This window comes from Gossypium arboreum, chromosome 8 (assembly GCF_025698485.1).
Source record: "Gossypium arboreum isolate Shixiya-1 chromosome 8, ASM2569848v2, whole genome shotgun sequence".
NCBI classification, from domain to species: Eukaryota; Viridiplantae; Streptophyta; class Magnoliopsida; order Malvales; family Malvaceae; genus Gossypium; species Gossypium arboreum.
In genome coordinates, this window is record NC_069077.1 from 6823612 (window position 1) to 6838510 (window position 14899).

A 14899-nucleotide genomic window follows, 5' to 3' on the forward strand; every position below is an offset into this window, starting at 1 on the left:
TATGGTGGTTCGAGGAGTTGAAACTCCTCATCCCTACTAACAATCTTATCAAAATAAGGTTTTAGACGAGTACTCTTTACCTTAAAAGTGCCGAATTTGAAATGAGTTACCTCGACTGTAACGTATGGAAAAACGTTGAGTACCGTAAAAGGTATTTCTCCATTAGGTTCAGAAGTGGCAATACGAAGGTCTGCTTCATCTAATAGTACTTTGTCTTCAACCTTAAGTTAATTTGATTCACCTTTAAGTTTGTCATGGCACCGCCTTGATTCATCGTGTATTTTCGGTTTCTCCTTAACCTGTGTTCGCCATTCATCTAGTTTCTCAATCTGTAGCCTTCGATTTTCATGGATAGTCTTGTCATCACATAGACTAGAACGAGGCTCATTTGTACTTCTCGAAAGTTTTTCCTGTAAAAAGGGTTGAACAACAAGGTTACTCACATTAACAAGTTTTATAGACTCATCTTCATGACTCGATGTCTAGACAGAATCACGAGCTTAAAGCGTGATTGTATCTTCTCCTATACGAAGTGTGAGTTCACCTGTACCAACATCAATGATAGTTCTAGCAGTTGCTAAAAAGGGGCATCCTAAAATTAAAGGGACATCACTATCCTCTTCCATGCCTAGAACAACAAAATAATTAGGAATATGAATTTATCAATTTTTACGAGTACATCTTCAACAATACCCCTAGGAAATCGAATGGTTTTATCTGCTAATTGAATGCTCATCCTAGTTTTTTTGGGTTTCCCAAAACCTAACTATTTAAACATTTTATAGGGCATGACATTAATGCTTGCCCCTAAATCAGCCAAAGCATTGTTGGCATTTAGACTACCAATTAAGCAAGGAATCGTAAAACTCCCTGGATCTTTCAATTTGTTGGGTAGCTTATTTTGTAGATTGGCTGAGCAAACTACGTTTAATTCTACATGCGACGCATCATCTAACTTTCATTTATTAGCTAAGAGCTCCTTTAGAAATTTAACTGAGTTGGGCATCTGCGAAAGAGCTTCAACAAAAGGTAAGTTAATGTGCAACTTTTTCAAAATTTTTAGAAATTTACCAAATTGTTCGTTGGTGTGGTCTTTCTTAGTTGTTTTGGGATATGACACTCGAGGTGTATAGTCTCTACTTACCGGTTTATGTTCGCTGTGATTCATCTCAACCTTACCACAGATCATTACCTCAGTTCTGGTTCATGTTTAACTAACCCTTCTTCATCTCGAACAGTAATCGCATCAAACTGTTCTCTTGGGTTAGTTTCAGTGTTACTTGGCAAGCTACCTTGTGGTCTCTCTGATATCATCTTAGCCAGTTGGCCTACTTGATTTTTGAGCCCTTGAAGAGATGCTTGCTGATTTTTAAGTGTTGTGTCAGTATTCTGGAAACGTGTTTCTACTATCGAGATGAATTTCGTTAGCATCTTTTTAAGGTTCGGCTTCTTCTCTTGTTGGTAAGATAGTTGTTGAAAAACTAGAGGATGTTGTGATATTTGATTTCCTTGACCACCCCACGAGAAATTGGAATAGTTCCTCCAACCTGCATTATAAGTGTTACTATACGGATTATGTTGAGGTCTAGAATTATTACCGATATAGTGGACTTGTTTCTCATCGGTGCTAGGGTTGAAGGATGGATAATCTGTGTTGTGCGCTCCTCCTTCATTTGAATTACACCTCATCACTGGATGTACCTGAGTAGAACCATACAAACCATCAATCTTTTTATTTAAAAGTTCTACCTGGTTAGATAGCATAGTGACCGCGTCAAGGTTGAAGACACTAGCTGCTTTTATCGGCTTCATTCTCATAACTTGCCACTGACAGTTATTCAGTAACATTTCTTCAATAAATTTGTAAGCCTCTTCAGGTGTTTTATTATGTAAAGCTCCACTAGCAACTGCATCAATCAGTTACCTTATTGAGGGGTTCACATCGTTGTAAAAAGTCTGAACATGCAGCCATAGAGGTAACCCATGGTGAGGGCACCTTCTCAATAAGTCCTTGTATCTTTCCCATGCATCATAAAGAGTTTCTAGATCCATCTGCACAAAATAAGAGATATCATTCCTTAATTTAACCGTTTTAGTTGGCAGAAAATATTTAAGTAAAAATTTTTCGGTCATTTCTTCCCAAGTAGTGATTGACCCTCGTGGTAACGAGTTCAACCATTATTTAACCTTATTCCTCAATGAAAAGGGAAACAACCGAAGGCGAATGGCATCGTCAGAAACGCCACTGATCTTAAAAGTGTCGCAGAATTCTAGAAAATTTACTAAATGAGTGTTTGGATCCTCATCCTGCAAACCATCAAATTGAACAAACTGTTGTATCATTTGAATCGTGTTAGGTTTCAGTTCAAAATTATTTGTAGCAACAGTAGGTCTAACTATACTCGATTCATTTCCTGTTAAATTGGGCTTAGCATAGTCGTACATAGTACGAGGAGCAGGATTCTGATTTACTAGATTTGCGACAACCATAGGAGGTAGCGGATTATTTTGATTTTCAGCCATCTCCTCGGTTGTAGTGTGAATATCGCCCTCTCGCTTTTCCTCTATGTATTGGAGGCTTCGCCTTATTTCTCTTCAGTTTTTATAAGCTATGCTTTCAATCTCATTGTCAAAAAGTAGAGGTCCTGACAGGTTTCTTCTAGTCATAAACTATAAAAACCTGCCAGAAGTAAATAAAAGAAAAAATTAGTAATAAAAACAAAATTAAATTGCAGTAAAAATAAAAGAATGGCTAAAGTAAAAAAAAAATTAAGTGTTCCTAATATCTTAGTCCCCGGCAATGGCGCCAAAAACTTGATGATTGCTAAACTAACTAAAAATTCAACTAAGGCAAGTGCACCTATAGAACAATAGTATAGTTATGGTGAGATCGAAAATATCGTATCCACAAGGACTAAAAGTACTAGTAATTACTATCTCTTTATTATCTAGCCTAATAATTAAAGGAATGTTTTAACTAAGACTAATTATCTAATTAACTGAGATTACGACAGAGATAAAAGTTGAAAAATATTGTTTAGAAAACCGATGGAGAAGACAATACCCAATGAAGAATTCACCTAGACTTTACTTATTATTTTTGAATTAGACGATTTATTCACTTGACTTAATCCGTAGAAATCTCTGATTTATGTTAATATCTCTCTTGAGACTAAAAACAACTGACTCTAGGTTGATTATTCGAAATCTCTTTCTAATTAAAACCCCTATTATCACATTAACTCGATCTATGGATTCCCTTATTAGATTTGACTCTAATCCGGCAGATTTATGTCGTCCTATCTCTAGGATTGCATGCAACTCCGCTTAATCATGGAAGATCTACTCTTAAATAGGGGCTTTTGCTCCACTGAATAAGCATATCAAAACCTGAATTAATATCCTGGAATATTAAAGCAATGATTAAAACTCACAATTAAGAACAAAAACAAGTATTTATCATATAAATCAAATAGTAATAAGATTCATCTTAGGTTTCACCTCTTTTAAGTATTTAGAGAGTTTAGTTCATAATAATGGAAAATATCTCAAAATTGGGAAAACAACAAAACATAAAGAAACCCAAAGAACTTCTTAGGAAATTGAATAGAGATCTTCAGTCTTGAAGTAGATCCTGCTTCTAAGCTGATTTTGATAGCTATCCTTGAGTATTTTCTGCCTTCTACTCTCCGTGTCATTTTTAATCCTCTTCTAGGGTGTTTATATACACTTTGGAATGCTTCAAAACCCTCAAAATTAGCCTTTTTCGAGTAAAATTAGACTTGGGCTCGACAGGGACACGGCCGTGTGCCACGCCCGTGTGAAGGTGCTCAAGCCGTGTGTAATTCTGAGTTGGTTTTTAGTCAACACGGCTATGACACACGGGCGCGTGGCCTGCCCATGTGCCTCACACGGGTGTGTGGTTTACTGTGTGGAAGTGCCTAGGCCGTGTGAAATACTAAGATAAGCCCATTTTGTCCGTTTTTGGCCAATTTCTTGCTCTTTTCACCTTCCTATGCTCACCTAAGTATAAAACATGAATTTAAAGGATTAGGAACAACGAATTCACTAAATCTTATGATAAATCATCCAAAAATATGCCAAGAATGGGATAAAAATATGTATATATTATGGTTTTCAATTATAAAACTTATTTAGATTTTAAAGTAGTAATGACGAGCATTCCTATAATGAATTAACAATAAATTAATTTTAAATCAGGTGAACTATTAAAATATTCATTTTTGTTTACCTTAAGTTATATTTTAGTCACTTATATTTGAAATTTTACGTTATCGCGTTGTAACATTTTAGTCACTGAGACATTAATTATTGTTAACGGTATAACAGTAACCTAACGTGAAACGTAAAATCATCATTTCTAACAAAAAAAATTTGGTTAATTTATACAATCGGTCTCCATATTTTTTCATTTTAAGCAATTTATTTTTTTATTTTATGTTCTTTTAACTTTCTTTTTTTTCTTTATTTTCCATTCTATTTTGCTTTTCCCTTTGTTTTCCTCCTTTCTCCATTTGTTTTAACATAGTTTTTCTATATTTGTCATTTGTTAAAACTAATCTCTATACTTTTATTTTTTGAATAATTTAAATATTTCCGAGTAAGGCAAGCTTGTGGACTAGTTTTAACAAATGGAAAACATAAAAATAAAAGTATGTTAAAAGAAATGAAAAGGGGAGGAAAACAGAGGGATAAGCAAAAGAGAATGAAAAAAAAAAGAAAAAAAAAGTTAAAAGAACATAAAAAAATTAAATTGCCCAAAATGAAAAAAATATAAAGACCAATTTTAGAATTTAACCTAAGATTTTCGTTTAAAATGATGAATTAATGTGCCATGTCAGATAACAGCACAGTGACTAAAATGTTACAACACGATAACATAAGTGACTAAAACGTAACATTTCAAATATAAATGACTAAAATGTAACATGAGGTAAACAAAAATGACTATTTTAATAGTTTACCCAAAAATGAAACATCAATATTTTTTGGATATAAGATGTATTCACTAAGTTATAAATCCTAACTTAATAATTTGACTGAAATTTAAAAAAAATTATTGTCTTTGTTTAGAAAATTATTTTCAATTTATTGTAAATTATAAAAAATATTAATATGGTGGATGCTTTGAGTACACAGATTCGAGTTTCATAATAAATTATTGAAATATGTGTCTTCAATTGTACCATGTGTATATAATATGTGTAAATTTTGTTTAGTTCTTTTCGATTCTTCATCTATTATGCTTTGAACTAGTTTGATTTTACATTATAGTTGGTTAAACAAACATTTGTACTTATATTATATTTGTGAAAGTATTGTATTTATTATAAGAGATAAATCTAAAATTATACATGAACTTTGATTCAATGTGCATTAATATACATGAACTTTAATTTGGTGTAATTATACACGTGAAACTCTAATTGTGGTTCAAATGAACACTTGAAACTTTAATTTTGATTTAAATCATACACATTTTAAAAATAAATACATCAGTTATTTTTATATTGGATAAATATAATTATTTTATGTATGCAATTTATAAACATAAAATGATATTATCTCAATAATTATGTTAATAATTTACAAGAATTGAATCAAATCAAAATTTCATGTCTAAAATTGCACAACATCAAATTTCATGCATACAATTGCAATTTAAATCATATGTCATGTATAGTTTTCAGATTTATCCTTATTTATAATAATGAAACTTCCAAAAATTTATTATATATGGTAACTCTATATGTCTTACTTTTGTTCTTATCCTTATTATACCATAAGTTGTGTAAATTAAATTGTAAATTTAGTATTTTTCCTATTTGAGATTTTTATTATGCTACATAATTGGAAAGTATATCCTCAACTATTTATTGCATCGTTTAATATTCGGTTCAAAGCAGTCCACAAATTCAGCTATAAAATGTCCAATATATCTCATAAATTGTGCATCATTGACTCATTTTCATAATATAACCGACTCTAAATTTAATCTCTCAACATCTTTCAAAAAATGGCTTCTTTTGGTGTTGCTTCTTTCTTAATTGTTTTGATCGTAGCATTTGGTTAGTGTATATAATATTTCTTTATTTCGACAATTAAACATTACATATACATATGATTTTTTTTTGTACAAAAGATATTGTGATCTTAAGATAAAAGGAGAGGCTGCAATTGTTGAGATTCAAATCTCATTTGTCTTAGATTTATATTATATATATGCATCAATATTTAATTAAAAAATTAAATAAAACAAATAAATGATGAAAATTTCTTGTTTAATTTGGAGGTGTATCAAACTTGGAAGCATGTACTCATTAACTCTGAGTGTCAATTGAACTGTGATCATCTCGGCCTTTGTGACTTAAAAACCAATAAATGTAGTTGCTTGCCGGTGTCTGAGCCATTACCCTTTGATGGTGTACCAATGGCGAATGCTAAATGTAGCACGGATGACGATTGCAAGGATGCTTGTCCACCAAATTGCACATTTAAATACTTTTGCTTATGCTATTGTAATGCTTGAAAAATATATTGTTTTCGTTCAAAAGACTTTGTATTTAAGCCTTTCAATAATTTGTATTAAAAAATTGGTACATAAAATGAATGAATAGATAAAGGTGTCGAGAGAATTCAGTTGTCTTTATATACTAAAACAACTTTATTGATCTTGAAAAAATATAGGTAAGCTAATAGTTAAAAATCATGCTTCCAATTCAAATATAAATAATGTATTTGTGTTATGTTTATGATCTTTTTTTATGTCAAGTTATATTTATATTGTGTAATCATGTCATATCTAACATGATGAAATTTACTTCTAGGAGCACCTTGTTGGATTGGATTGTGTGTCGCGTGCTTAGTACGGTTTGAACCCCTCCCCTTTATAGGGCACGTAAGGGTTTGAGCCAAACAAACCCCTCAACAAGTTGTTATTGTCTTTGGATCAACCTAATGTTTTGTCTCCCAACTCTATGGAAAACTTGAATCTCAGAGGCTACTTGAAGATTCAATAGATTCATAAAGTGGAAGTGCCTCGATAAATCAGACTATATGTGGTGCATGATCACCTACTAAAGGAAATAGTGGTCATTTACCTATGGTAGAGTATTAAACCTTGAACCTATATCATATAGGTCATTAGAGGGGAGCCATAGTACCACTTGATTAAGTGGCAGTGTATATGCATTTAGATGCAAATATAAGGGGTAAGGGTTTAAACCTTACCAAGCGCGCAACGTTCACATTCCTTTAATAGGATGCACAGTCCAATCCAACGTGGCATTCTTGCTTTATAAACGCCATCTTCGACTTAAGGATGGATGATGAAGTCAACCTCCTCTTTACTTTTTCCTAAATTTCAATTTTTTTTTTAATAATCTTATTATTAGTTTTGATTATATCTGCTCTTTGTAATATAATGCCTAGAACTACCCATAGCCCTTTCCTAATTTATAAATAGGAGGATAATATACTTCAACGTACTTGAGCACACGTACTTCTACATTGTCAACAATGTTCATACCAATCAAGTTAAGACTCAATCAGCAAATTTTAAATAATTTTTACATGTCTTTAAAATATTTAATATATGTAAATTTTCTTATTTGATATATATATATATATATATATATATATATATATATATATATATATTTAAGAAGAAGTAAGAAAAAACGGCGAGAAGCTGAAAGCATTTAAATTCCATTTAGACTGACGGCCAAATCATGCTCTCTCTTTGTTTGCGTTTTACCAAAATGGTTAAATTTCAATTTTGGTCCTCTAATATCTCTAAGGTCCTTTTCTACTTACAAGCGGCACACCCAGACCGTGCTCTCTTTCTCTTTCTTCTTTTTACATTTTATCAAAATGGTTAAATTTCAGTTTTGATCCTCTAAAATTTCTAAATTTAATATTTAATGTCTATAATTTAATTTTAAACGTAAATTGGTCCTTATATTTTTATTTTGTTATTAAGTAGTCCAAATAGTTGATATTATTAACTTTTTATTAAAACATTACATGATTATATACAACTTGAATACGTTAAGAGTCTTAGAGATTGACATTGTTTTCTATTTCTTTTAAGTTTGCGTTAGTCTTACATTTTTCTTTTTACGCTTTTAGAAAAATAATTAAATTTCAATTGTGGTCCTAAATTTGAGATTTAACTTTTATAATTTAATTTCTAATACAATTTGGTCATTATAGCGTTATTAATTAGTATAAATAGTTCATATAATTAAATTTTCGATTAAAATATTACATGTTTATATATAATTTGAAGAGTCTTAGAGATGATACATAGTTTTCTATGTCTTTTAGGTTTGCATTGCTGCTTTGTTTTTTATTTTTGTACATTATTAGACAATGATCAAACTTCAATTTTAGACTTTTACTTTTATAATATCATTGGTTAGTTTAAATATTTATTATTGTTATTTATTTCAATAAAAATGTTGACATCAATTTTCTTAGGAACAATATTCTAACAAAAACATTATTTTATCATGATACATTCGAATGAATGTTTTAAGAAAGAAATCTATATAAACATTTTTAATATTATTTTATTATTACATGATTGACAATTTTTAAAATTTTAAAATGTCACATCAATAAAATTTATAAAAATTTTAACTGTAGTAATAATTGGACTTTAATTTTAAATTAAAAAATAAAAATAATAAATTTCTAAAATAATATTAGAATATGATTTAACATTCAAATTTATACTTCATAATTTGATAAAATAAATAATCAACATAATATGAAGCAAGAGAATGATGCTAATATAAAAGGTTTCCAAACCTTGACACGTGTTTGGCCTTCATTTTTATTTTTATTTTTTGCTTTTCATAGGAAAATGGTCAAATACCATTTTTCGGCCCCTTTACCAACCATGCCTAAAATTAATATTTGATCTTTATAAAGGGCGGTCCTTTACCTTGCACGTGTCTAGGCCTTCAGTCTTCCACGCCGTACATACAAAAATGGTCAAATATCACTTTTGATACCTCTACTATACTTAAAATTAAGATTTAATTTTTATACTTAAATTCTACAATAATTTGTCCCTATTTTTATAATGTTTAGTCTAAATTGTTAATATTGTTGACTACTCTGACTAAATTTTTACATAGATTTTTTTAAAATATTCTACTAACAAAAAATATATATTTTGACATGATGAGTTTAGATAAGTTTTTAAGTTTTTATAAATTATATAATTATGGTCAAATTTCAATTTTTGGTTCCTATATTGCACTCAATTTTAAGATTTAATTTTTATATTTTAAGTTTTGACATAATTTGGTACCTTAACTTTTTCAATATCATTGATTACCCCAAAATTATATTTCAATTAAAATGACGATGTAATTTTTAGGAGTTGTTGACATTGTCAAAATTATCTGTTAAACTCATATTCATTGCAATGTTTTTTTTTTTGTTACATGGTTATTGTGTGGATTTTTTTTTAACTTTCAAAATGTCACTTCAACGAATTGAGCAAAAGAATTTAATAGTGTGAACAATTAGATCTGAATTTTTAAATTTAAAAAATAGAGAGACTAAATTTGAAAATAAGTAGGGTTTATATAAAAAATGAAATAGCCATTGGGGGGTAAAAATATAATTAGCCATTTGAAATTTTAACTGTTGAAAAAATTGACTATTTTATATTTTTTGACAGTCGGATAAAATGGCCGTTGGATGAAAATGGCTTCTAGAGGCATTTTCTATTTCTTTTTCAAAATTAGCCTATTTCCCTAAATTTGAGAAAAACAGTCTAATTCCCTCATTAACTTTCAAAAATGGCATTTTTGCCTAATTAACCTATTTTTCTTTGTTTTTAGCTTAACATAGAAGATTCAAGATCATATAATCAAAAGAAATTTGGGTTTTGTAGACAATTATTAAAGATAGTTATTTGATTTCATTTTAATTTGGAAACATAAAATAAAATTTTAAACTTTAGAAGGAGATTAAATTAATTAAATGAATTAATTTCAGTATTATAATATAACAAATCAGTTGACACTCTCAAGAGATAAAAAATCTCAACAATTTATTTAATTGATTTTGATGTTTTGAAATTTAAAGTTTCAATCTTAAAAAAAATTAAAACTTTCGGCAATGGGGTAAACAAATACACTATGATAAGTTTTTAATAAATTATTTTAGTTTCTACCGCTTTTTTCACTTTAATCATTTTTTTTTTTACCCGGATCAAGACTTAAAATAAATTGGTGCCAAAAATGAAAATGACCAATTGGAGTTGTAACACCCCATATCCGTTACCCAAGTCGGGGCGGAGTATAAGGCATTACCTAACTTGATCTCATGCATGCAACCCATCTTAAGTCACCAAGACTCGGCCCAAATTAAAACTTTTTCAATTTCTACTTAAAACCCTTTAATATGGACCTATGAGGCCTAAATAGACCATTGGAAACCATTCGGAATCCTTCCGAGTTCTTATCCAATCTATGCAAACTTTGCATTTAAAACAGGGCACACGCTCGTGTTGAAAGGTAACACGCCCGTGTGACCATCTTAACACGGTCGTGCTGATAGCCCGTGTGTCTCACACGGCCTAAACACCTAGGGACATGCCCGTGTCCCTTACTCGTGTGGCCAATTTATTTACACAATTTCACATAATTCAAGTGCAGACTTCACATGGCTTGGACACACGCCCGTGTCCCTGGCCCGTGTTGCTCACACGGCCTTGACACGCCTGTGTCTTAGCCTGTGTGAGAAAAGTTGAGTATCCTGTTTCTGACGTCAGCACACCCAACATGTCACACGGCTGAGACACACGGCCGTGTCCCTGTCCGTGTATTTATTACCATGCATACTGACTTGAAATTTTTACGTGCAGGGGACACAAGGCCTAGGCGCACGCCCGTGTGCTTACCCGTGTAGACAAAATAAGGCTATTTACCAAGCCTATTTGCCACCCTTACCTACATCAATTGACACAAACTCAACCAACACCGATTCTAGTCTATACCATACAACCAAATCAGCTACAATAGACATTCTTTCATAAGGCAATTTACCCAGCCGAGGAAATATCATCTTTGCATATAATCAAAATGAGTAATAGCCAATATCAAGGCTAAATTCAAAGTGTGGGACTTATCCCAAGCCTACTGTAACACTCCTTACCCGAGACTGTTGCCAGAATCGAGCACGAGGCATTACTAAACTTATTCTATCCCTTAAATAGGTTTAAATTGTTTATTTAAGCATTTCGAATGTGCTGCCATTCTGCGTCAGAGTCGCCTAAAAATTCATATCTTGAGTTTCAAACTCGAAATTAAGATCCGTAAATTTTCCTGAAACTAGACTCATATATCTATCTACTAATTTTTTCATAGATTTTTGACTTGGCCAATTAGTACAGTTTATTAGTTAAAGTTTCCCCTGTTTCAAAACTCGACTGCACTAACCTCTTGTTACTACGAACCATGTTTCTTCCTGTAAAAAATTCATATCACTAAGCCGTTTGTTTCTCTTAAAACTAGACTCAACAAGTATTATAACCATATAAAGTATACCTTCTAATTAGTTTTGTACAATTTATGGTGAATTTCCAAATTTGAAATAGGGGTTCCAGAAATCGCTCTGACCCTGTTTCATTAAAACTCAGATATATCATGAAATATAATACCTTTACCTATTTTTCTTATTCCATAAGAAAATAGACATAATAAGCTTTAATTTCATATATTATTCATCTTCAAACTATGTTTATACAATTTTAGTGATTTTTCAAAGTTACGTCATTGCTGTTACTTGAATCTGTTTTTAGGTTACTTTCACATTTTCATAATTTTCATGTGATAATCACCATTCAATCATACATATTAATAAACATGCATATCATCGGCCATTTTATTAGCTAATCACTAGCAAGTATTTACACATCATTCATTGTTCATATTATACCAAAAGTGGCTAAGTTTCTATACATGCCATACACAAAACAAAACGCCTAATTATACCGAGTTATTTCTTTGATAGTGTGATCGGCCTCCGACGCTTCCTTCGATCCCGAGTGGCTAGATAAGTACTATAAGAAGAAGAAAATAAAGAGATTAAGCACTAGGCTTAGTAAGCTTACAAGCAAATAAATCACAACATTCAACATAATGGATAATTATGCATAATATCATCTAACATCATAAATTTCTTTACTTCTCAATTTCTATCTTCTTCTTTATTCCCTTACCTTCTTTCTTACCTGACCTTTCCTTTTTCATAAGTATAATCTACTTTTCCTTTGCTGTTAATTCACTGTAATTTAACTCGTATCCTGACCCGTTGAACCACTCGGAATACTAAGGATACTAGGTCGCTTCTGCTCATCAATATCTCGCCAATGCCATGTCTTTGACATGGACTTACATGAATTATTCCTGTCTCCAATGCCATATATAATATGGACTTACATGGCTCAATCCTGTCTCCAAAGCCATATTTCTAATATGGACTTACATGGCTCATTTCGTTCTGTCCTGTCAACCCTAATATCCTAACATTCCTAGGGTTCAACCGAGGCTTTCTAACACTTTTCCTCTGTCACTTCACCTTAAATTCGACTTTAAATATTTTCATAACATAAATATATAAATGCTGGAAATTGACAATAATAATGTAAAATAAAAGAATATTGCATTTATTTACTGTAAACTTACCTCGATACAAAATGTGACTAAACTTTACAATTTAGTCCTTTACTTTTTCTTTTCCCCAATCTACTCTCGAATTTCGCTCTTCTTGATCTATAATAGCAAATTTAGCTTATTTAATATCAACACTTATCAAAACAACCCTTTACTCAAACTTTGGCAAAATTACATTTTTACCCCTAAACTTTCACATATTTGCACTTTTGCCCCAAGGCTCGTAAATTAAACTTCATCCTATTTTCTTATGTTCTATGACATGCTGATCATTTTTCCCTTCTATGGAAACATCAAATTCACACACTAACATGTACTTATGACTATTAGGTATTTTTACCGATTAAGCCTTTTACTGCTTTCACTTAAAACCAAGTAGCACAAGTTGTCTAACATAATTTAAAACCTCATATTCCATCATAAAACATCAAAATACACAAATTTCACCTATGGGTATTTTTCCAAATTTGATTCCTAACTTAAATTATTGCTAGCATAAGCTTTATCGAGCTAACGGACTTCAAAAACGTAAAGATCATTAAAAGCGGGCTTGGAATCACTTACTATGAAGCTTGAAAGTTGAAGAAACCCCAGCTATGGAGAGAGGTAAGGTTCTGCTGGTAACTTGAAGAAGATGATACAATTTTATCATCTTTTTACCTTTTATTAATGTTAATAACCAAATGACCAAAATGCCCTCCTTACTAAACTTTCAAAATTCCTTCCATGTCCTAATTTTGTCCATGAACTTAAAATTGGTCAAATTACCATTTAAGATCTCCTAATTAATATTCCAAAATAATTTCATACTAAAACTTCTAGAATGCAAGTTTTACAAATTATTCGATTTAGTCCCTAACCTCAATTTAAGCACTTTATGCATAGAATTTTATCACTAAATTTTCACACAATCATGTAATCATACCATGAACCTCAAAATAATAATAAATGTTTTTTTACCTGAATTTGTGGTTTCGCAACCATCGTTCGTTAGGCCCTATTTCAAATGTTACATTTCTCCCCTTTAGGGATTTTCGTCCAAAATCTTACCGTGAAGAGATATGGGTACTGTTTTGATAGCCTCTTCGGGTTCCCATGTAGCCTCGTCTACCCCATGTCTATTCCATAGTACTTTCACAAGTACAATACTTTTGTTCCTTAATTGCTTTACCTCTCGAGCTAGAATCTTTACCTGCTTCTAACCGTAAGTCATGTCTGGTCAATCTCAACCTCGCTTGAGAAATCACATGTGACGGATCTGAACGATAACGACGTAGCATAGATACATGAAATACATTATGAATCTTTCTAACTCAATCGGTAAAGCTAACCGATATGCTAATGGTCCGACTCTCTCAATCACTTCAAACGGTCCAATAAAACGTGGACTTAGTTTGCCTTTCTTGCCAAATCGAGAACTTTCTTCCACGGGATACTTTCAAAAAACTTTGTCACCAACTTGATATTCGATCTCTTTTCTTTTAAATCGCATACGACTTCTACCGTCTCAAGTCGCTTTTAAACAATTTCGATAACTTTCACTTTTTCTTCCGTTTCTTTAACTAGATCAACCCAGAATCGGCTTTCTTTAAGCTCATCCAATATAAAGGTGTGCGGCATTTACGTCCATACAAAGCTTCATAAGGTGCCATCTTCAAACTTGATCGATAACTATTATTGTAGGCAAACTCTACCAATGGTAAGTATTTTTCCCAACTACCTTGAAATTCTAATACACAACATCTAAGCATATCTTCAAGTACCGAATAACTCTCTCGATCGACCATCGATTCGAGGGTGAAAAGTCGTACTAAAACTCAACTTCGCACCTAAAGCCTCTTGTAACTTCTTCCGAACCGTGAAGTAAATCTTGGATCTCATTCGAAATGATCGATAATGGCACTCCATGTAGTCTAACTATCTTTGAAATGTATAACTCGCCAACTTGTCAAGTGAATAATCCATACGGATTGGGATAAAATGAGCCGACTTAGTTAGCTTATCAATCACAACCCATATTGCATCTTTCTTTTTCAAGTGTTAACGGCAATCCTGTCACAAAATCCATAGTAACTCGTCCCATTTCCATTCCGAACTAGCACAGTTGCAATAATCCCGAGGGTACCGATGTTCGGCCTTTACCGTTGACAAATCAAGCATCTAGAAACAAACTCAAATAT

At 31.7% G+C, this 14899-nt stretch overlaps 1 non-coding gene across 1 annotated transcript; it reads left to right on the forward strand.

Annotated features, from left to right (window-relative positions):
• The first annotated feature begins 1978 nt into the window (after positions 1 to 1978).
• On the forward strand, positions 1979 to 2085 carry LOC128279614 (small nucleolar RNA R71). Its single transcript, XR_008269813.1, has one exon. It is a non-coding gene; the product is annotated as a small nucleolar RNA R71 (small nucleolar RNA).
• Positions 2086 to 14899: the final 12814 nt, after the last annotated feature.